Source organism: Centropristis striata, chromosome 3 (assembly GCF_030273125.1).
Source record: "Centropristis striata isolate RG_2023a ecotype Rhode Island chromosome 3, C.striata_1.0, whole genome shotgun sequence".
Lineage (NCBI taxonomy): Eukaryota > Metazoa > Chordata > Actinopteri > Perciformes > Serranidae > Centropristis > Centropristis striata.
This window is the reverse complement of record NC_081519.1, coordinates 17,593,939-17,618,806: the sequence shown is the minus strand read 5'-3', so window position 1 is coordinate 17,618,806 and position 24,868 is coordinate 17,593,939. Positions and strand designations below refer to the sequence as shown.

The window sequence follows — 24,868 nt, the reverse complement described above, 5'->3', positions numbered from 1 at the left end:
ATGTCTGCATTTTGGTAGAAGATCTCCAGGCATCCATGGTGTGAATACAGGCAGGTTTGAATATTTATTGTATGAATTTGATTACCATTGTTCAAGTGGTACACACTGATGTGTAACCTGTTTTAAACAGTTTTAAAAAGGCCTGACACAATGTAGTCTGTCACATCTCCATCGATAAGTCCTGTTCCATTACTGTGAATGAACCAGCAGGGAACATTTTCCCCGTTCTTCACATCCCTCCTGAAGTCTCTCTGCCAGCCTCTGTGGACCGACACAAATGTTATGTAGACCGTTTATTCATGTCAGACACACATTCATCTCTTCCACACAAAGATGGGACACACTTATTTGCGTACCTTGTCACATTGAGCTCCTGTCCTTTCACATACATGGTGGCATCTTGTTTCTCTGGGACTTCACCTGGACGCAGGGCTGACACCTCATATGCAATCCCATGGTAGAACTGACCTGGAGGACAACACAGCATTTAAAGGAAGCATCATTTTAAAGTAATTATTCTGGCCCCGAATCTCTCCACCAATGATAACTGCCAACTAAAACAATGAACTTTGTAGATATTTTAACAAATTATCCCTATATTTATACTGTATGTAAGATGATTAAATCAGACAATTTGTAAAATCTGGTTTTAGTCTATGGTCAACCACATTTTGCCAAGAACATCACAGAGGTCTATCATTGTCTTAGATTTTGTGTTTGTAGTTTTTCTGTTTTATTTTCAAACTTATCGTCCTTTTTAGACATTTTTAGTTTTACTTCCTGTCAGTGTCTTTTTAACGCCTTTTTTCCACTACACAGTACACAGTCCACTCCAGTTTCATTAGTTTATTAGGTCTTTGTACATTTAATCTCTGTTTTAGTTTTTGTATTTACTGTAAGCCTTTTTAAAAATCTCTGATTCCCAGTCTGCTAGCTCCCAGTCTCCTGCCCCATCATCAGCATAGACTCCAGCCAGTCTCCCAGTCCCCAGTCAGTTAGCTTTTAGCTTACTGCCTTATTCATTTAGTTTGCATTGTGCTAGCTTCCCGCACAATTTCCATCCAGTTAGCTCCCAACAATCACCCCCGCCTGCTGGCTTTCAGTGTACATCACTGTCTGCTAGCTTTCAGTCTGCTTTCCAGTTGGTTAGCCTCCAGTCCACACCCATTTCTCCTTGCTTCCTGTCTGCTCCTGACCCTGAGCCAGTTAGCCTCAAGTCTGATCCTGACACTGTAGACCTAGCTCAGGAAAGGGGTCAGCTCTATTTCCCAGACAAATGTAGAGGAAGGAGCTCGTAGAAAGGGTCAAGTCAGTTACAGAGTTTGTAGTCCATCTGACACCAGATCCTGTTGAGCTGCAAGTTATTCCTGCTGAGCTGCTACATACTCTTGTTTCCTGGATTCCGTTCCGACGTCAAGCACGACTGTCCTCCAGAGAGGTCCCCTCTCCGTGGCCATCCAACAGACACCTCTCCGTCAGTGGCCAACCTCCTGGCCATCTTCCTAAAGGGGTTCGGTCACCTTCTTCGTTCTCCATAGAGGTAGTGCCTACGTCAAAGACCACCTGATTGTCCTCCAGAAGTACCTCACCCATCTGGTCAATCGTCAGAGGTCTTCCAGCACCTTGGTAAACTGCCACGGCCATGAGCCGAGAGAGGTTCAACCTGCCTGTCTTCTGCTGTGAGTCTGTCTGGCACACAGACCGTCTGCCTGAGCGCTCTTTTGTGAGACCCGTTTAACATTGTCATATTTTGTCCATTTGATCCATTTTTTGCCTTTCACTGATTTTATTTGATCATATTTTTTGTTGCAGGATGACGTGAAATTCTGCCTGGGCTGGGACTGCATTGTGCAACTTTTACATTTTCATGATTATTATTTACCAAGTATACTATGGAGTGTATTAAGTACTCCTCTTAGTATGTATGTCATATTGGACCAATCCCCAAACACAGTTGCATATATTCTTACAACTTATCTATGGGCTGCCTGATTTGTTAATGTCAATTCAATTTATCTTATTCTTTTTTGTCTGCTGGGGAGAAATACATGTTTTGACATGCTATTGAAACCATGCAATCTACTCCCTGATATGTGTGTGTCCTGTTGTACCTAGCAGGCCGTGAACAGAAGGGGACAGGAGGTGGCTGTCCAGGGTGTAGAAACCCAAGTAGTCCTGGTGGTACGGGTGCTTCGCCCACACTTTGTGTAGCAGGATGATAAACCTGACTGAATCCTTTAGAGTGACTGTAAGGCTGTGATCCTTGGTCAAGAGAAGATCCACACTGGAGGAGAAATAAGAGGAGATGATAGTTATTCATCCTGAACAAGATTTTATATTTTATATCACTCATGTAGAAAGATATAGTTCTGTTTCACTAAAGGGTCCTTACTTGGGTCCTTTGACAGAAGCTGTATCAGACCACAGTAGTTTGACCCGTTTGCCATCCTGGAACATCGAGATGTCCCGAGTGCTCACCTCCAGCCTCACCCCCAAAGTCTGGTGGACGATGCCAAAACGGCAAAAGTAGGTGTTAATTTTACCATCAGGGGGAATCTTCTTGTCTCCGATGGTCTGGCCATTGACCAAAATACCTGAGGAAAAATCATGGGACTGGTAAACTGCAAGATGTGATTTACGTACCTATACATGTGTAAAAAAAATAGGGGAAATACATTTATGATGATAATTAGAACTCAGGGCTGACCTTGTTTTGGGTCTCTGACCAGGTTGAGAATGGTTCCTGGTTTGTCGTTGATATTGAAACACAGAGCATCGTCTCTGTCAGGGAGCTCGATCATAAAATGAGGATCTCCGTCCACTGCAGGTGACGCCAGAGAGAAAGTCATAAACAAAATGGGTGTGATTTTGTTTTGAATAAAGTGTTGGCTGAACATGCTGATGACAACATGTCAACAGTATGCTAGCAGCTCTGTGAGGCTAAACACTAATGTTAGCATGCTAACAAGTTATTGCATAGCCACACCCCTATCTCCATAGCGCTGCCAGTTGTCTTGGGCGGTGCTAAGCGTCAGTGTCCTTGCAAAATAGCAAAGTTAGCAGAATGGGGACGGAGAACTCTGTAAGAGGCTCATCCCAACAGTCTTCATCATGTGAGTCTGACTGAACAAGATGATGCTTAGCAGACAATGCTAATAATTTTTAACCATATTAGTTCAATGTGTTAGCATGCTAACATTTGTAAATTAATGCTAAACACAAAAGATACCTATGGTTTGGAATGTGAAAAGTTTTTCATGCATTTATTATGAATTGCCTTCTGCAGAGCCAGGCAGCTGCCATTGCTAATAATGTACTTACCAAAGTATGTGGGTGCCGGCGGCTGGTAAGCATATGAAGGGGCAGCATATCGATGTACTAGATACAGGAACAACAAGGTTCAAGTTAAAAGTAATACAGTGAATTGACTTAATCCCAGAAGACTTTTTATGCTTTATATCAAATAAAAGCTCCTTACTCATTCTTTCTGCCTGTTGTCTTTGCTCTGTCAAAAAAAAAACAGATGAAAAACAACAACTTAGTCCATTTCACAGTTCAACTGAACTGAAGAAATAATATGTTGTAACACATATAGAATAGTCAGTGCTGCTTGTGAATGTGTTACAGTAAGGTTTTGTTTTCAGGGGGGAAAGGTTGACAGCAAACATGTTCAGCAGAACCCGACCAGTATCACATCTCAGACCCTGCCTTACCCTCAGTCAGCATATCAGCGATGAGAGGGCTGTCTGGTCCGTCCTCAGTTTCATGCTTGGTGACCACCATGGAGGTGAGAGGGGTGACAAAGCTGTAACGCAGAGACATGTCTAGGGCCTTGGCTGTGGTGTTGGCTTTCTCGTCTGGTGCATCACTCTTGCTGCAAGAACAAACATATAGGCCAACTGAAGTTGCCACAGGTGACAATAACAGTCAGAAAACCACCATGGAATCTATCATTTAATATTACAAGATCCATAATGGGCTCTCAGGCATTGGCCTATCATAAGCAAAGATTTTATTGCGACCAATGGAAAACAAAGATTTCCAAGATAAAGCAATCAAGGTCTCAGCTTCAGTGAAATAACTCAAACACGTTAACTCAAATGCGTTTGCATTTTATTTCTCCTGCTGAGAGCCAATGTTACTGTGAAACAATAAAATACAGACCAGATTAGTCAAGTCCATTTAATTGTTTAATTGTCTGAGTAATCTGCCATAGTTCAAGAAGCTTGCATCAAATCTTGGTGCAGGTACAGATAAAGTTGACAGACGGGATGGAATGATAGGTGATGAATTAACCTCTTCTCCAGGAGCTGTTGGATGGTGAGGTAAGCCCACAGACGCTCTGTGAAATCCCCAAAGATGTACTTATCATCTGGGTACATCATGTCCCAGTCCACAGTACTGGCCTGGCCCTGCACCTTGAAGTCCTCCTCAAACTACAGAAAAAGAGAAAAAAATATTCTTAAAAAAACAACAGATTACTAAACACAAGTTTTCCCTCCACCTTTGCTCTGTCTTAAAATGTCATTTTCTTCTCCTCACCCCCTGGCCAAACACTTCCACTAGGAAGTTGTCCAGGTCATTGTCCATCAGTCGCCCGGCCACGACGATCTCTGAGCCGTTAAACAACTGGCTGTAGTGGTTGGTAGTTAGGGAGTCCACTGTGTTGTCAGGATAACGCAGGTCCACCTCTGATAGCAGGGGGTTGGCCACCTCCTCATAGAAACCCTGGAATAAATGCAAATGCAGAAATTTTTGATAAAATCGTAAAAAAGTGATAAAATAACTTTGGTGAATGTGACATTGCTGGTATTATTAACATTTAACTTTACACAAATCTTAGTATTGGCTCAAAAATGTATTCAAAGAGAGAATCTACCTGAAGTTGAACGGCTGCATCTGAACCCTCAAAGATTCTGCGGGCCACTCCTTTTTTTTGTCTGCTCATCACATCCAAGAAGGAATAATCCACATCATTTCCAAATCCAAGAAAGAACAGAGACATGTTTCCCCCAATTGCAGAACGCACATTCTCCTGAATCCTTGGGGGGGGAGGACTCTCCTTCAAACACACAACGTGCAGAAATTTAATGCTGAGCAGAGACTATGTTAATTCAATTTGTTCTGACACAAATATACATTATATCCTCCAGTATGGCATGCTCACCTTCATTTGGCATTCCATCTGTCATTAAAATAATCATATCGATGCTCTTCTCTGGGAGCTTCTTCTCCTGCCTGTCTTTGACCAGCATGTTCACACCTCTCAACACTGCATCATTGATATCAGTTGCTAGATGGGAAACACACAACACCTTATGTATAATATGAGAGTGTACTGAGAGTGTAATTTTTATATTTAAGGGGGTTAAGATGGTGTTCAGCATAAAGGCTGGTGTCTTTTTTTCTATTTACATCCTGATTCATGTATCTTTCTGACATAATCCATTCCTTCTGTCACATTTTCCTTGGTTGCTTTGGTAAGTGATTCTCTCCAAGAAATGATCCTGTGATCAAACAGGATGAGGGCAAAGTGGTCATCCTCGTGGATGTCGTTGAGGATGGCCAGCAATGCTTCTCTTGTCTGCAAAGAGTTACAGGTTCAGAGGTCAAAATGTGTGTGTGTGGGTATCAGTATATCTGAAACACATCAACAGTCTGAAGAGTCTTTCACCTGTTTAATCTTTCTTCCACTCATCGATCCGCTCCTGTCAATCACAAACACCACATTCTTTGGGACTCTGGGCAGGTCAGGGGGAGCAAAGAAGTGCACAAAGTATCCGTTCACAACCTGAAGGGAAGAGAGTCATCAAGAGCAGTAATATACAAGAAGGAATGACAAGGCAACAAGGAGATTGCAAATATTGTTTGTTTTGTTCTTTTAAAATATAGATGATACATCGTTGCAATTTAATCACAGATTAATCAATGGTATTTTACAGAACATATAAAGATAGTCTGTATATTTTTACATATGTATCTTTACACATGCATTCATCAGATACTGAGTACAGTATTTGTTGGCCACTGACCTGAATGTCCCCGAGACTCTTTGCTCAGTTCACGTCATACTTGATGACAAAATCTCCGTCGATGAGTGTTCCATCACAATCTGGACATTTCCTCTGCTGCTCCATAGTTGGTGAGAAAGAGATGTGTGCCTGTAAATGGGATATGATCATATCAGCTACACTTAGTCTTAGTTCTTGTGTCAGTATTTTTGTTTAATGTTTAATGTGAAGATAAGAAAGTCAGACAAAGATCATTTTGATAACTTAAAAAACAAAAGAGTTGGGACACAGGCAAATATAATCAGACAACTTCCTCCAAGGCCTGCTGTAATGTGTACCTTGTTGTTTGTGACAGTTTTCTCCACCAGGGGGAGCAGCTCATTGGTGAGGAAGGTTGCATGAGTGTCCACATGAGAAATGCCCTGAGGCTCAAAGATGTTTGTCACAATCTGTTTTCACACACACACACACACACACACACACACACACACACACACACACACATACACACACAGAGTTAATAACGCACATCATTGTAAGGTAACCTAAAGTACATGTTATATCTGAAATCACCAAGAGACAGGATTTGAAACATCGATAAAACTGTTTTATATCTATGATTTGAACATGGACATGGATTCACCTGAAACTCCTGGACTCGCTGTTTGGGTTTAACTCGAGTCAGAATCTCATACTGGCCCAGTTTCCTCTGAAGGAGCTCCTCGTAGGTCAGAATGAAAGTCACGTTACTTTCAGCTGCAATGTTGACAGACACTGAAAACTTCTCCATCTTTCTTCCTGAAGCCCTGTAATGAAACACAAACATTACTGACAGACACTATCGTTGACTTGACTTCCGGCAGCAGAGGAGTGCAGACGTGTATTTGTGAGCTCTCATAAGATTAGCAGACTACAGCAGACTACAGCAGCAAGATGCCTCCCTTTTCCATGGATGATTACCGCAAACTGTTCCAGAAGATAGCAGTACTGGAAACAAAAATTCACCGGCTCTAAGTGAATGTGGAGGTAAATGGACAGAATGGGAATGAAACTACTCTGCCGATTTCCCTTAACACTAGCTGTGTCCCAATGTCAAGGAAGGATGCTCAAACGGCTGGATTTGAAGGATGCCAAGTCATCGACATCCGCCGAAGGACTGTCCCAATGTCGAGGATGCTCCGGAGGACAGAGTCCTTCTTCTGCCCAAATTCCAAGGATACATGTGTGTATCCTCCGTGCGCTCCCATTACCCATAAAGCATTGCGCACACCGGTCTACCGGGAGATTTAAAAATGGCGAGCGTAGAAACAGCGACGCCGGCGGCGCAATATGCATTTAAATATATTATAAGTATTTTCAGTTTATACTGAATGTTGTCACATAACTTACAAAACGTGTGTTTAAAGTCAAGCAAAAACATATACATAAACAAATGCCAGAATATTAAGCTAAAGATAATAAACGTCATCTTGATACATTGCCGATTAAGTTAATTAATGCCGTCTCAGTCGCTAAAGTTATTGTTAATTAATTTATATGCGTCCGATGATGATGTACTATGTGCAACTATGCCATTCAGAAAGTTATACGTTTCTTTATTGTGTTTACAGGGACCGAAAGTCCGCTATTATCCGTTATTGTTATTTATAAATAACTGCTATTGTACTGTACTGTAAAATAAAAAATAAAAAATCACAGAATATATTTCCATGATGAATTATGCTCCGCTGCTTTTATGAAACTAAGTAGCGGCCAAATTCAGCCAGGATCAGTTAAATATTCAAGTTTAATCCACTTTGTGGCTTTTACTTGATAAATCGTGGAGATTCAACCTTAAAGCATCTTCTTCCATTTTTACAAATATGTGTCAGAGTGCTGATGCCAAAGACACATCCATGTCGTGAACTGATTTTGAAATTACGGCGCTGAATTTATTTATGTATTTATTTATTTTTATTCAACTGATAAGAACAGATACTAGAGGCAGAGAGCGGCGCTGAATTTAAGCAGGACGTCCAATTATGCAATGACGCACAGCTGCACACTCCGAAGGCTGTCCCATTTATGCGTTACACCAGTGAAAGGAAGGATTCTGGCCTCGTCTCCGGAGGACCCGACTCTGAAGGAAGGATCCTACCAAGGAACCTTGACATTGGGACACAGCTAGTGAAAGGGAGCAGGCTAACAGAAAGCTAACTAGCACCACCAAGACGCAGCAGGAGCTGGGTGTAAATGGCAATAAACCAACAAGTCGTCCCTGGAACTCTCTTGGTGCAAAGCCAAAGCACTACAAATCACCTCCCTCAGTTTTGGGAAGACAGTTATCAGGCAGAACCCAGCACCTGGAGACTTACGATGACACCGAGTGGCCTGCACTACCATCATACAGGAATGTCGCTTCAACCCCAGTACCAAAGAGAAAGCAACCATGGACCAAGGTTACAACAAAAACGAAGAGCAAATTGCCCCAAGACACAGGAATTCTACGGAAGAACAGATTTGCTCCACTCTCCCAGAATCCTGACTCCCCGAAAGTGGGCTCATCTTCCAGCTCCAGAGAAAGGTATGAGGCTAATTCATATGCTAAAAGGCTACAGAAAGAGCTAACCACTGGGCCCCAAACTCTGATAGTGGGTGATGGAGCTTTGAATGAGATAAAACGCTCTTGCAGCAAGAACACCAAAGTACTTTGTTTTACCAACGACATGGTGTCTGATATCTCAAAGAAGATCCTGAACATTGCTGCTGAGCATCCAACAGCTAATGCTCTCATCATACACACAGGAGCCCTTGATGTTGTGAAGCAACAATCAGAGGTATTAAAGCAAGACTTCACTGATCTGATTAACAAAGTTCGATGTTTAAATACTGAGGTGTTTTTCAGTGGACCACTACCAGGAGTTCGGCAAGGGGATGAGAGCCAGCGTCTCCTGTTAAGGATTTACATTTAGCTCTTTTAAATATCAGATCTCTGGTTGGCAAATCTTTCTTAATCAATGATTTTATTCACAAGCACAACCTTGATTTTATGTTTTTAACTGAAACTTGGTTAAGGCAGGGTAATAGTGCAGCAGTTCTTATTGAGTCAACCCCCCCAAATTTTTGTTTCTTCAGTGAAGCAAGAATACATAAGAGAGGAGGTGGAGTTGCCACCCTGTTCAAGGACAGCTTCCAATGCAAAAATATGTCTTATGGTCAGTTTGACTCCTTTGAATATGTTGCCATTCAGTTAAAATCACCCTATAGAGCAATCTATTTGACCATCTACAGACCCCCCAAATATGATGCAAGGTTTTTTGATGACTTTGCCAAACTACTGTCTGTTGTGTGCATAGATTTTGACTGTGTTGTTTTAGTAGGTGATTTTAACATTCATGTTGATAATCCTGAAGATGGGTGTGCTAAAGAACTTTTAAATATTCTGGATAACTTTGGGCTTTCTCAGCATGTCACAGATCCAACGCATAACAGAGGACACATATTAGATCTAATTATTACCAAAGTTCTTAATATCTCTGAGGTTGTGGTGAACGATGTTGCTCTTTCTGATCACTACTGTGTTTTGTTTAAAATGACCACCCTTGCCAATCCTACAAAAGGTGAAGCAGAGGTAATCAGGAAGCGCTATATAAATGAAAACACTTGTGCATTATTCACCCAGGATTTTACACCATCACCAACCCTGCCCTCAGCTCTAGTTGATGACCTTGTTAACAGTTTTAGTTCCAATGTTATGACTGTTATCGACCCTATCGCCCCAATTAAGACCAAAGTTCTGTCGGGGAGGAAAAAGTCACCCTGGAGAAACGCCACACTGGTTAAAGTGCAGAAAAAAGTATGTAGACAAGCTGAACGCAGGTGGCGAAAGAACAAACTCCAGGTATATTGCGATATTTATAAAGAGGGTCTTCGCAACTATAATCAGGAACTGAAGAATGCAAGGCAGTCATATTTTTCAGAGATTATCAATAGAAACAGTAATAATGCCCGCACACTTTTTTCTGTAGTAGACAGACTGACAAATCCCACAGCATCAGTCCCTCCTGAACTGCTGTCTAACAAGTCATGCAATGACTTTGCAGGCTTTTTCACAAACAAAATATTACAGATAAGACAAGCAGTGTGCAGCTCCAGTTCAGGAATGATAACACTGGTGCCTTCCCATCCTCTAGTCAAGCTAGGAAATTTTACCCTCCTAGATTACACAACACTAACGGAAACGGTTTCAAAATTAAAGCCCACAACCTGCTGCCTTGATATTCTGCCTTCAAACTTTTTTAAAACTGTTTTCAACTGCATAGCTCTGGATATACTGCAGATAATAAATTCTTCTCTCCAAGCAGGACAGTTTCCACGGAATTTGAAAACTGCAGTAATAACCTCTCCTAAAAAATCTAATCTGGATTCCACAGCAATTAGTAACTATAGGCCTATATAGTTAACTATATCAAATCTGCCATTTCTGGGGAAAATCATTGAAAAGGTTGTTTTTGAGCAAATTCATGCTTTTATGATGCAAAACAATCTTTTTAACACATTTCAGTCTGGATTTGGGCGACACCACAGCACTGAGACTTTACTTATCAAAGTCTTAAATGATATTCATCTGAACACTGATGCAGGCAAATCCTCTGTCCTGGTTTTACTGGATCTCAGTGCTGCATTTGACACAGTTGATCATAACATACTAGTCAGCAGACTGGAACAGTGGGTGGGGCTCACCGGCACTGTGCTACAATGGTTCAAATCTTACTTACAAGATAGGGACTTTTTTGTGTCAATTGGAAACCATGAGTCTGAGCGAACTAAGATCACATGTGGGGTTCCTCAAGGGTCCATTCTCGGGCCGCCTCTATTCAACATCTATATGCTACCGCTAGCTCAGATTATGGAACATCACAACATCTCCTACCATACTTATGCCGATGACACACAACTCTACATTTCACTGTCCTCACACGACTACAGTCCCTTACTCTCATTGAGAAACTGTATTCATCAAATCAATGAGTGGATGTGCCAGAACTTTCTCCAGCTAAATGCAGAGAAGACAGAGGTGATCATTTTCGGCCCTAAAAATGAAAGATCTAAGATCAGCGCTCACCTTGGCTCTATGTCGTTGACAGCTACAAATCAAGCCAGAAATCTTGGTGTAATTATTGACTCAGACCTGAACTTCAACAGCCATCTAAAGCTTATCACTAAATCTGCCTATTACCACCTGAAAAGCATAGCTAGAATTAAGGGTCTTCTGTCCAAACAAGACATGGAAAAACTTATCCATGCATTTATTTTTAGTAGGTTGGATTACTGCAATGGCATCTTCACAGGTCTTAACAAAAAATCAATCAGGCAGCTGCAGCTGATCCAGAACGCTGCCGCCAGAGTCCTCACAAACACCAGGAAACTGGACCATATTACACCGGTCCTTAAATCACTACACTGGCTTCCTGTGAGTCAGAGGATATATTTTAAAATCGTACTGCTGGTCTACAAAGCACTGAATGGTCTCAGACGAAATTACATGTTTGATCTGCTCCCTCTCTACGAAGCATCCAGACCCCTTAGGTCATCTGGAACTGGCTTGTTGCGTGTCCCAGAAACAAGAACTAAGCGGGGTGAGGCAGCTTTCAGTTATTATGCTCCTCACCTGTGGAACAAACTACCTGATCTGAGGTCTGCCCAAACGGTCAGCTCCTTTAAATCAGGACTGAAAACACTATTGTTTACTGAAGCGTACTCTTAACTTTAACACTTATCTGCTCTACTCTACTGCCCTTACTTTTTAACTACACAATGTTTGACTTGTGCTTTTTATTATTTTATCTCTTTTTTTTATCCTGCTGTATCTTATTTTATCCTATTTATATTGTGATGGCCCTTGGCCATTTTGTGTTCTGCTGGCCTCTCTGTGCTCCTCCCTTCCCAGGTTTTCCCTGCCTGTCTCTCTCTCACCTCGTTTGGGAGATTCACCCCACCTGTGGCTCATCTATAAAGGCATGGCCTTTCCAAGATGGCGCTCTCTCCCTCTTGGAAGGCTGGTGCCTCCAGGCACACCAGCATGGTTTTGTATGGTTTGATTGGGTTCTGTTGGCTCTTTTGTTTGTCATACTCACACACACCTTACACATGCAACACCTTTCACCACACCACTGATTACTGACCTACACTTAAATTTTGTTATTTAAATAAACTTTTGGTTAATTTAACTGATTACTGTGTGGTTCTCCCTTTTTGGTTGTGCTCTTGAACGAGCTGGGCATAACAAGTGGGGGCTCGTCCGATTTTGATCTTGGAAGTGTCAATGTTGGCAATTGTGTGGCAGTAGAATTGGGAGCCTCACAGTGGTTTGGTTTTTGTATAGTGTTAACCAGGGGGGCCGCTAGCAGTTCTGGGAGGGGATGTGAAACCTGAGGAGCCTCCTGGAAATGTTTTGGATTATGTGAATGACTTTCGTCGTCGACTGTACATTGCTTGTGCTACTGCTCACAAGAATCTTGGTGCAGCGCAAAGAAAAATGAAGGAGGGCTTCGACCAAAAAGCTGAGTTTCGGCTGTTTGAGCCAGGGGACCAGGTTCTGGTTTTGTTACCTGTGATTGGTTCACCATTTCAGGCAAGGTTTAGCGGGCCTTACACAGTGAAAAGTAGGATGTCTGAGAGGGATTATTTGATTGTCACACCTGACAGGAGGAAGAAAGTGCAGTGGTGTCATGTAAACCTGTTGAAATCCTTTTTGACTCCCTCTGCCATGAAGGATAGTGACACACTTCCTTTAGGTGATGTTCCTAAGCCCGTGGCCACAGCTGGTGATGGGACTTTGGACGATTTCGATGTTCCCTCTGAGCCCATTCTGACTGGAAAGCTTAAAAATTCAGAGTATCTAAACAATCTTCCCAGTCAGTTTAGTTATCTTTCAGATGCTCAGCAGGAAGATCTGGTGAAATTGCTGCTGTCTCATTTGTCTCTCTTTTCAGATACGCCATCATGCACTAACATGATTGAGCATGACATAGAGGTGGGGGATGCTCTGCCGGTGAGGCAACATGCTTACAGGATGCTAGTAGAAAAGCGTCAGCGTATGGAAAAGGAGGTCGAGTATTTGCTGCAACATGGGTTGGCAGAACCATCATGCTCAGGCTGGGCTTCTCCATGTTTGTTGGTAGCTAAGGCAGATGGGTCAGACAGATTTTGCACAGATTTCAGGAAGGTTAATGCGGTCACCAGGCCTGATTGTTATCCACTGCCTCGCATTGAGGACTGCATTGATCAAGTAGGTGGTGCCAAATTTGTGACCAAACTGGATCTTTTGAAAGGTTATTGGCAGGTGCCACTGACTGCGGGCTAAGGAGATCTCATCATTTATTACGAGCTGGGCATAACAATATTTTTATTTCTATTTCCCTGTTATAATTGACGGTTTTTACTGTTTTCAATTGTGTCTTGCTGTTTTTAATGTAATAATAATAATAATACATTTTATTTGGAGGCGCCTTTCTTGGCACTCAAGGACACCGTACAAAGGATAAAAAAGAAACAGCAATAAAATACAATAAAATACACAGAATTAATAACAATACAATACAATATTGGACAGGGTAAAAGTCATCAGACGGAATAAGCAGTTTTAAACAGATGTGTTTTGAGTTGTGATTTGAAATGGGGGAGTGAGTCAATGTTCCTGAGTTGGGGTGGTAGTGAGTTCCAGAGGCGGGGAGCAGAGCGGCTGAATGCTCTGCTCCCCATGGTGGTGAGACGGGCGGAGGGGACAGACAGGTGTATTGAGGAAGAGGATCTGAGGGAGCGGGAGGGAGTGGGAACATGGAGGAGGTCAGACAGATATGGGGGGGCGAGGTTGTGGATAGCCTTGAAAGTTACCAGGAGGACTTTGTATTGAATGCGGAACTGAACCGGGAGCCAGTGGAGCTGTTGGAGGACAGGGGTGATGTGGTGGATAGAGGCGGTTCTGGTGATGATGCGGGCAGCTGAATTCTGGACCAGTTGAAGTTTATGGAGTGATTTTTGAGGGAGGCCAAAGAGGAGAGAGTTGCAATAATCCAGACGGGAAGTGACGAGGCTGTGGACGAGGATGGCAGCAGTGTGGGGGGTAAGGGAGGGGCGGAGGCGATTGATGTTTCGTAGATGGAAGTAGGCAGACCGGGTAATGTTGTTGATGTGGGATTGAAAGGATAATGTACTGTCCAGGATGACACCCAGACTCTTAACCTGGGGGGATGGTGAAACAGAGGAGTTGTCGATGTTGAGGGAAAAGCTGTCAGTTTTGGATAGAGTGGATTTTGTACCAATGAGGAGAACCTCTGTTTTATTACTGTTTAGTTTAAGGAAGTTTGAGGTGAACCAGGTTCTTATTTCAGAGATGCAATCGGTGAGGGAGATAGGTGGAAGAGAGGACGAGGGTTTAGTGGTGAGGTAGAGCTGGGTGTCATCGGCATAGCAGTGGAAGTGAATGTTGAATTTGCGGAAGATATTGCCGAGGGGAAGGAGGTAGATGATGAAGAGGAGGGGCCCCAGGACAGAGCCCTGGGGCACACCTGAGGTGACGGAGGAAGGGATGGATTTGTGCGACTTGAGTTGAATGAACTGAGTGCGGCCAGAGAAGTATGATGTGAACCAGTCCAGGGAGGTGTGGGTGATGCCAATGGAAGAAAGCCTGCTGAGGAGGGTGGTGTGACAGATGGTATCGAAAGCTGCACTCAGGTCGAGGAGGATGAGGATGGTGAGGAGTCCAGAATCAGATGCCATAAGGAGGTCATTGGTGATTTTGATGAGTGCTGTTTCAGTGCTATGGAGTGGGCGGAAACCAGACTGGAACTGTTCATAGAGATTATTGTGGGATAGGTGAGAGTGGAGCTGGGAGGCAACAGTTTTTTCCAGGATTTTGGAGATGAAGGGTAGATTGGAGATAGGGCGGAGGTTGTTGAAGTTGGATGGGTCAGCGCCAGGTTTTTTCAGGATTGGGGTAATGGCAGCAGTTTTGAAGGGTGTAGGGACGGTTCCAGTGGTGAGAGAGGAGTGGATGATGGCAGAAATGAGGGGGACCAGAGAAGGGAGGCAGGCTTTAACAAGTTGTGTGGGCAGGGGGTCCAGTTGACAGGTGGATGGCTTGGAAGTCCGGATGAGTTCTGAGATTTCTGAGAGAGTGGGGAGCTGGAAGGAGGAGAGTGTGGGTGGGGGAAGGTCAGCTGAGGTGCTGAGGTGAGGCAGTGATGCAAGGTTCTGGTGGATGTTCTTGATTTTATCTGTGAAAAAGGACATGATAGCATTGCAGGAGGAGGTTGTGTATAAGTGAGGGGGGAGAGAGTCCTGGGGTTTGGTGGTATTGTTGAGTAGAGAGAACAGTGACTTGGAGTTTCCTTCATTTGCAGTGATTAAACTGGAGTAGTAATGGGTTTTTGTGCTGGCAATGGAGTCCTTATAGTGTAATATGTGGTTATTGTAGATTTCTTTGTGTATGGTGAGACCAGTTTTCCTGTGGAGTCTTTCAAGTTGCCGACCTTTGGTTTTCATGAGACGGAGATCGGGGGTGAACTAGGGGGCAGAGACGGTGAAGGAGACGGAGCAAGAGAGTCGAGAATGTTGTGGAGTCCATTGTTGTAATGACAAACCAGATCAGCGGGAGTGGACAGATTATGGATGTCAAGGAGGCCGGAGGAGTGAATAATTGAAGTGAGAGTGGCGGGGTTGATATTCTTTATATTCCGGTAAAAAATGAGGCGTGGTGTTTTGGAGATGGAGAGAGTGAGTTTCACTGTAAATGAGAGGAGAAAGTGGTCGGTTATGGGGAGATCATCAGCGGTTATGTCCAGAGGGGTGACACCAGAGCAGCAGATTAGGTCCAGAATATGTCCTTTGGAGTGTGTGGGAATGGTGGTGTGTTGTTGTAATCCAAAACTCTCTAGGCAGGATGTGAAGTCTTTGGTAAGTGGCAGATTGGTATTGTCCATGTGGATATTGAAATCCCCCAGCAGTATAATGTTTGGTGAGTGAGAGGATAGATGGGTGAGGAAAGCAGCAAAGTCAATTAAAAAGTCACTATTGGGTTTTGGGGGGCGGTAGACAGTGGCAATGATGGTTGGAGTGGGACCAGACAGCTTACAGACAGAGGACTCGAACGTACTGGAGACGGGCACAGATACCGGCGAGACTTTTCAGTTCTCGCGATAAAATATCGCGAGACCTCCTCCCCGACCAGAGCCGCGGGGTTGACAGATGTAAACAAACCCACGAGGAGTGGATTCGTTGAGTTGGGAGTAGTCCTGGGGCTGTTGCCACGTCTCAGTTAAACAGAGAAAGTCGAGTTTACGGTCTGTGATGATATCCTGGATGAGATGTCCCTTGCCTGTCAGTGAGCGGATGTTGAGCAGAGCGAAGTTGAGTGGCGTGCTGTCGCAGCTGGTGGTGGTGTTAGCCGACCGGGCTAGGCGGGCTAACACGCTGTGGTCGACAGCCCGGCTGGTGGAGTGTGGAGGGCGACGAGTCCGGCGTCGGGAACTGGACCAGATGGATTTTATTGCTGTTGAGGTGTTGTGTTGAAAGTTCCGACGGGACCCTCGGTGGATGTATCTCTGGCGGGGCTGGAAGATGATGTCCGGGTGGAGGTGAAGAGCCTCTGGCGTTGGTCCAGGCAGGTGATGGCGCAGCCGGAGCAGGTCAGTGGCCGAGTACTGGATTAGACCCGCCACTGGCAGGTGGACGGGCAGTACAAAGAGCCAGACACAGACGAACAGGATGAATGTCCTACCGGCCCACATTGTGGACGAGGACTCAGCGCTGACAGCCAGAAAACGCCAGGTGAGGATCACACCGGGACAGGACAGGTGAGCGAATAGTGACAGCTCACGTAAACGACAGCGCCAGCAATTCTTAAAAGTATTCCAGAATGAGGGCAATTACACTGTCCGATTAGATCATAGGACCTTAAATCAGCCTGGAACGTTAAAAGTTAAAAAGTTACCGGCGAGCAGCGGCAGCTAGTTGCGCCAGCGTTCACTCGTCGGCCATGTTGGAACCAACACTACAATGTGTATGTAAAGCACTTTGAATTACCTTGTGTTGAATTGTGCTATACAAATAAACTTGCCTTGCCTTGCCTTGCCTTAAAATCATCAATTTCTCCTATAAGTCCATAAGAATGAAGATACAGTATGTTTCTATGAATGTGTATTTAATATATATTTATCTTGACTGACTCACTTGACCAGTCCAGCAGTCTGTCCAGAGGAAACAGCCTTCTCATACTGTTTCTTTGCTTTCTCTTTCTCCTTCACCTCCCCAAAATACACCTGACCTTCAATTTCCCTGTGAGGAACAAAGATGGAGAACGACATGATGCAACTTAAGGAAAGTACAATATATGTGTTCATCATAAAAATGAACTTCAGAGCACAAGTGGAAAATGTTGCCAGGATAAATAATGTCACACACAAATGTCATAAAACAAGTAGGACAGACAGACATGCTGAAGTTGGTGATGAAGGCGGTCTTAGGCAGCTCAACTTCGAAGAAGATTTCCTGGGAAACGTTTGCTTTGTTCCGAGCCTTGGAAGTCATGACGGTGTGGGCGAAACGAGACGTCACAGTGCAGTCCACTTTCACGCTGTACACCTCCACCTGAGATAGAAAGAGAGGGAGGACAGATGCAAAGAATAAACACTGTGGTAAGCCTCCTATCACAAACACTTATAAACACATATAACTAGCTATTTTTTACTTCAAACTTTTTACTATTGGGTTCAGACCTAAGTATGCTGCTTAGAGCCTACAGCACCCAGTGTGTTTTTTATTATTAGTCTGAGAGTTTATTGACCTTTTATTTTATTTGTTGTTGCCACAGCCTGAACAGTGAATGACAGAAATGGTTAAATTAGTTTTTTTTCTTTCTGAACTGCAACATACCATTTCCCTCACAGGATAAATAAAGTTGTAATGAATTGCATATTTCTCATTAACAGATACAAACTGATCATTTTCTTACCTTGACCTCAGTTGTACTTCTTTTCTGTAATAAAATAAGAAAGAAAAGATGAGAAAAAAAAGAGGTGTTTTTGAAGCCTGAAAATTCCAGAAATGAGCAATTGAAGTTCATGCTATTCAATTATATATGCACCAATAGCCATATTCTTTTTATTTTAAGGATTATAATGTACAAAGACAAATATGCAACATTACCGCCCATCAGGACTTTCCGCTGGTAAATAAATAGTACCTGCAGTGGTCTGGCACCTCCTCTTGTCTCCTGAAATATAAATTCAGCAGTATGAACCAACATGGTGCCAGGATTTTAGAAAATAAGCTACTGATATAACAAGGACTAGCTTCTCAGAAAAAAATGGCATTCTGTGTCACACAAAGAAAGAGGAGAAGTCAGAACGAGTAATGTGATAGTAAAACTGAGCGAAAATTAGCTTTGAAAACAGAACAAACAAAAAGCCAGATCAGAAGGCACCAGAAAGATGACATATTTCTGCTATGAATAATGCAATTTCAAATGAATATCAGAGTACAAAAATGTCAGTGTATACCTGCATACCTGCAGAGCTTCATGCTCCCCGGAGATAACCAGAGCCCCCCAGGCCGAGCCGGGCAGCCAAAGGCAGGCGCTGCCCCACAGCAGCAGCAGTCCAACACCCTGCAGTCCAGACATGACCAAACTTCCACTGAACAGTGACTGACTTCACTGCTTAGCTAAAAGCTCTCTGCTCCGGGGGGAGGGACAAAAAGTGTCCATGAAGTATTGACCAACAGACTTGGGCTCAATGTGCAGGGGGCCTGGAGGTGTATTTACTGGAGGTAAATATTTCCTAATCCAAAAATAGTGCTGCAGTCAGTTACTTTTGCAAACTGTTGATACCTATGTTGCTGTTGCTCCCCATTATTTGTCGTAAAACTATATAAATATTATATATGAGTAGCCTTAATAATCATCATTTTTCAGTTTTTAGTCCCAGCCTAGTCTCAGACTGAGATTCTACAAAGACTGTGAATCTTGCAGGGTCACTATTTACAAGACTACAACTAGATTTCCTTTAGCATTTTTTACCTACCATGCAATTTTTGTCTGTGCAGTGGTTTGTGTTGAAAAAAAAAACATCAACAAAAAGAAGAGGAGAAGATGCCACAAAATGCCCCCTCACAAAGCTGAAAAAGGATTTCTGTTTTTCTGACATGAAAAGTTGACTATTTTACAGTAAAAATACATATAAGGAAGAATAAAGGAAAGGAAACTGTAGAAAATAATTCATGATATACATGTATGTCCTATTTAATTATAATTTGTTTAATTGAATAATTATACTTATCAGCTCTATCAACTTTCATTTAGTTAATCACACATTCATCATCAATTATTTATTACTTATTTATGTATACATTTATTTATAAATTTTAACTTGGTCTGCTTACTGTTCTCTTTACTAAGAAACAGCCCCCAAAATCCGGCTTGTGGCCGTAAATATATTACATAATAATAATAATAAACTTTATTTGTATAGCACTTTTCTTAACAAAGTTACAAAGTGCTTTACAGGCAAGAGACAAAAACATAGTGGAAGACAGAAAAAATTACAATAAAACAACAAAGCAAAGTAAAGTGCAATGCAGACAAGTTGGAATCACAAATGTCAAAACATAGAAAGTGGCACCAGCTGGGGGAGAAAAACAACCAAGAGATTAAGTAGTTAAAAAGGCTTTGCGATAAAAGAAAGTTTTCAGTAGGGATTTAAAAGAGGCTAGTGATTAAGCCTGTGTGACCTCAAGGGGTAGAGAGTTCCAGAGACTCGGGGCCCTAACAGCAAATGCCCGGTCACCCTTGGTCACCAGCCGGGCTCTAGGGACCACCAGTAGAGCCCCATCCACAGATCTTAATGTACGCATTGGGACATAGGGGACCAGAAGATCAGAGATGTAAATAGGAGCAAGGCCATTTAAAGCTTTAACCCATTGACGCCGGGAAAGCACTACCGCATTTCTACCATTAAAGCCGGGAGCGATGTTGCGTCACTCTACCATTAAGGCCGGGACAGCGGATATGTCATTTTGTAGTATTTGTATTTTTTTCCACCTATTTTCGGTCTCTTGGCCAATGAAATGCATCAGAATACATGCGGGAGTGTCGCAATGCAACATCGGACTTTTCCAGAACTTTGATATCATGACGGAAGACGACTATAGCGGAGGAGCTCAGCAGTAAGTTACAGAAGAGATCTGATGAAAACAGCGCCGATGATTTAATTGCTGATCCGGACTTTGAACCCTCGGAACCAATCGACCGGGATTTATGGATGAGGAATATGTTTTTAGACGACATATTTTCACCAAAGAACAGACAGATTTGTGGCCATCTGGAGTTAATAATAATATTATTAATAATATATTAATATTAATAATAATAATAGGCTAATTGATTGTGATGATGATAAGAAATCATGACTGTTTATGTCTTATATTACTTTATGCGTCATTGAGTACCCTGAAAAGTGCAATATATAAAATCTATTATTATTATTTATTATTATTATTATGATATTTATGATATTTTTTTTATTAGAGTAGGCTAATGAGAACTATGTCTTGTTCTTCCAGTGGTCATATCATGTTTGCATCTTGCTAATGGGCATGTATTAGTATTATGCATAGGATTTTTTATTCAGTCAAATGTAACATTTGCTGAGTTTGTTGATTTTTTTAAAAAATGTATTGAAGGTTTGGACAAATAAACTCAACTTCGTATGAAAGCCACGGGTATAAGCTCTCAAATACTTTTTGAATTTCATTTTTATCTGCTACAGAGGCTGAAAAATCTATTATTTAGTAGGTGATGAATTTCCAGAAAAACTTCAGGTTTTAGGGGGTCATTTGAAAATCGTCCATAGGTTTTCCAGGCTTTTTTTTTCCAGGCGCTTTAGGCCTTAATGGGTTAAACATGAGTAAAATAATTTTAAAATTAATTCTGAATAAAATGGGTAGCCAGTGCAAAGCTGCTAAAACTGGAGTTATGTGGTGATATCTTTTGGTTCCTGTTAAAATTCGGGCAGCAAAGCTAAGGCTATCTCCCTTTCAACATTGTTAGCCAGAAAGTTAATTCTACAATCTTGGAAATCTGAAAGGGCTCCTACATTTGAAATGTGGTTGAGATAGCTGGGAAATGTATTACACTTGGAGAAAATCAGGTACATAATATCTACTAAAGAGGATGTCTTTTTTAAAATATGACAACCTTTTCTTGATTTAATGTCTAAAAACTGAATTAGTGTTATTCTGTTGCTGTGCCATTTATGTTATACCCTAGTTTTGTTTGTCTAATGTCAAAAACTCTGTCAAAAAAAACCCAAAAAACAAAACATGCATTGTTCTGTGTAGCTCCACCAACTATCTCTAATTTGTATATATAATTTGTTTATATTTTTCTGTCATGAAAACAATAAAAATAAATACACAAAAAAAAAATTTGGGCAGCAGCGTTCTGCACCAGTTGGAGTTTGTGGAGGGAGCTCTGACTGATTCCAGTATACAGTCCATTGCAGTAGTCCAGGCGAGAGAAGATAAAAGCATGTAAAACCTTGTGTAAGTCAGAATGGGATAAAGAAGATCTAATTTTGGAAATGTTTTTAAGCTGGAAGAAACAAGACTTTACAGTGCTTTTTACCTGTGCATCAAAACAAAGCTCAGCATCAAACATAACACCCAGGTTTTTAGCAGCCTGCTTTAGGTTCAGGGAGAGGGGACCAAGTTGGCTTTGAAGCAGGTTGGATGATTTTTTTGGACCAAAGGCTATGATGTCAGTTTTATTTTCATTGAGTTTTAAAAAGTTTTGTGACATCCAGCTCTTCACATCCTTGAGACAACTCAGAAGATTGTCAAGGTTGGTGGAGTTACAATGCTGGAGGGGGACATATAGTTGAGTGTCGTCAGCATAGCAATGATGGGAGACGCCGTGATGTTGAATTAACTGGCTGAGAGGAAGCATGTATATGGAGAATAACAGCGGCCCAAGAATGGACCCTTGAGGAACACCACAGTTAAAAGGAGCAGTGGAAGAGCAGTGAGTACCCACAACCACTGCGAAGGTTCTATTCTTGAGGTACGACTCGAGCAGGTTAAGTGCAGTACCCTCTATACCTACATATGTTTTTAGACGACGTAGTAGAATACGGTGGTCAACTGTGTCGAAGGCAGAGCACTTGATAGAGCAGCACCTCTATCAGCTGTTAAAAGTAGGTCGTTGGTTACTTTAACTTGAGCCGTCACTGTGCTGTGGGGAGCTTTAAAACCAGACTGAAAGCTGCTAAAAATATTATTATTCATAAAAGCAATCAATTGCTCAGACATGGTCTTCTCCAACACCTTGGATAAAAACGATAATTTGGAAATGGGTCTGTAATTATCGAGCAGTAGAGGGTCTAGGTTAGGTTTTTTGAGTAAAGGATGAATGATCGCGTGCTTAAAACCGTTAAAAATGCCAGAAGTCATAGAACTGTTAATAATCAATAAAATCAGAGGACCAACAATGTGGAATACCTCTTTTAAAAATGTTTGTAGGGACAGTATCTAAAACACAGGTAGAGGATTTCATTCGGGAGATTAACTTATTCAGTGCTAGTGTGGCGAGTGTAAGGTGAACAAAAGAAATTAAACCTTATAATTTAAACAGCCAAATTAAGGAAAGAAACCGACAACGCCACCCTGGGAATTTCACCCAGGGAATTAATTTGGGAGCAGCACACAGGTAAGGTTTACTCAAAGGCAGGAGACGTGGTTATGAAAATAGAAATACAGTTTTATTAATTTCTTCAGAATGATCTTAAAAACAGTCCTTCAAATGTAAAAGCAAGAAAAATAAACGGGGGGGGGGGGGGGGGGGGGGGGCTGGAGCTGACTGGATGGACAAGTGCTAGTGCAGAGGGGGGAGGAGATCCACCAACAATAAAGAAATCAACTTAAAATACCCGACATACGTGACACACTCTAGTGAAGACCACTCCCAGGACACACCAAACGACGAAAAAGGGGAGGACACCACCACCCGAGCACGAGCACCACCACCACCAGTCTCCAGCAACTAAAGAAAAAGGGATAAACAAATTAGTGGGCAAATCAACAGAAACAAACACAAAATCAAATGTTAACAAAATCAGTAACTGCCCACTTTAATCCTAAAATAACAGAATGGTGTACAAAATAATCCTAAAATAAACACTTATAATAAACACTCATTCCGGGTCAGGATCAGAGTCCGAATCAGTGTTCTGGGGGCACGGTGTGGGCCGTCAACACCAGGCAGCAGCTCGGCTGCAATACGTCAGATCTACTGAGCGCAGTTGCGCATTTAGCAGCCTAGGAACGAGCTCCAGCAGGGTGATCGCATCAATTACAGATGACGGTTTTAGTGGAGACAACGTCTTTAGTATGGACAGTCTTTAATAGAGACAAAGCGGCCGCGGAGACAGCCGCGGAGACAAAGCAGCAGCAACCACCAGCTAATTGCACACTCCTGTTAGGGAAAGATACTATTAGCGTTACTGCTTGATATTATAATACTGTAGTTGACCATACTAATACACCCACACACACATACCTGTTAGGGACACACACACACTCGCAAGGAGGAGGGAGGGAGAGAGGACACCGGCCGCTGCTGGCATTCACCTGTGACCACACTAGCGTTAGCCATCAGACAGTATGCATTAACACGCCGAGAAAGAGGGGACACTCACCAAACAAAAGGCACCGCCGCACACGAGTTGCCCAGAGCAGCATGCAGCAATCACCCTACAAACACAAATGCCGTGAGCACGCAGAATAACCCAGCGATCAATGAGTTGAAACAGCGGGTAGCCATACCTGTCAGCCAAACAACCGGGGACCCGGAAGTGACGCACCAATGACGCGGATGCAAAAGGAATCGCGAGGAGAGGACGGCGGCTTTTATACGGCCCACCTCATTACCGCCACCAGTGGCACTAAACAGCCAGCACCTCTATGCTGCTACATTCTACCCCGCCTCCTTGGATCGTCGTCCCGACAATCAACAAAGTAAGGCTAACACAACAAGCTAACTCCAGGGTCTAAACAGAGCAGAGACTGAGTTGGACACAGGAGCAGAAGGATTAGCAGCGTGAGCATCACCAACGGACCGTGGAAGACGATGCACATTCGAGTGCTGACCAGCAGTTTGACGTGTGGTCCGGCGTGAGCCCATGTTGCTGGAATCAGGGCAAGCGACTGAGGGAAAAGCTGAAGCTGATGCTCCTGAAGTTGAGACCGATGTAGGCTCTTGGGATGTGGTTGGTCTGGTGGAGGGCATGGCAGAAGTGGCACCAACAGGTTGTTGGTGGTCAAAGACCAACAAATCATACTCAAATGAAGGCTCCTCCTCTAGGGGTGGTTCTTCCCTTGGTGGAGAGGTATGAGAAGAGGCATGATCAGGTGAGTCCACTCCCACAACAGCCTTCAGCATGGTGCGGTGGACTCATCTAACCTTTGTCTCATCGTCAACTGGCACAATAGTGTACACCGAGCCACCCTCTTTAGGCATCCTCAACACTCTATACTTAACACAGGTCCACCGATCGCGGGTCTTCTGGAGCCCCCTAGCACTTAAATCACGCAAATACACCAACTGCCCTTCCTGCAGTGGCCGATCTCTCACATGCCGATCATGGACCTGCTTTCGCTGATCGGCAGCATGTTTCAAGCGTTCCCTTGCACCCTCAAATGCTACCTGCAAACGGGCTTGGTGCTCTTGAACCCACTCATGGATAGACCCACCCACGGGACTCTCGACTCTACCCAACAAGAAATCGATTGGGAGTCTGGGTTCCTGGCCGAACATCAAGAAAAAG

The 24,868-nt window shown here is 42.9% G+C and overlaps 1 pseudogene; it reads right to left on the bottom strand.

Annotated features, from left to right (window-relative positions):
• Window positions 1-36: 36 nt before the first annotated feature.
• LOC131968243 (inter-alpha-trypsin inhibitor heavy chain H3-like) lies at window positions 37-18,776 on the bottom strand (annotated as a pseudogene).
• Between the last annotated feature and the right edge of the window lie 6,092 nt (window positions 18,777-24,868).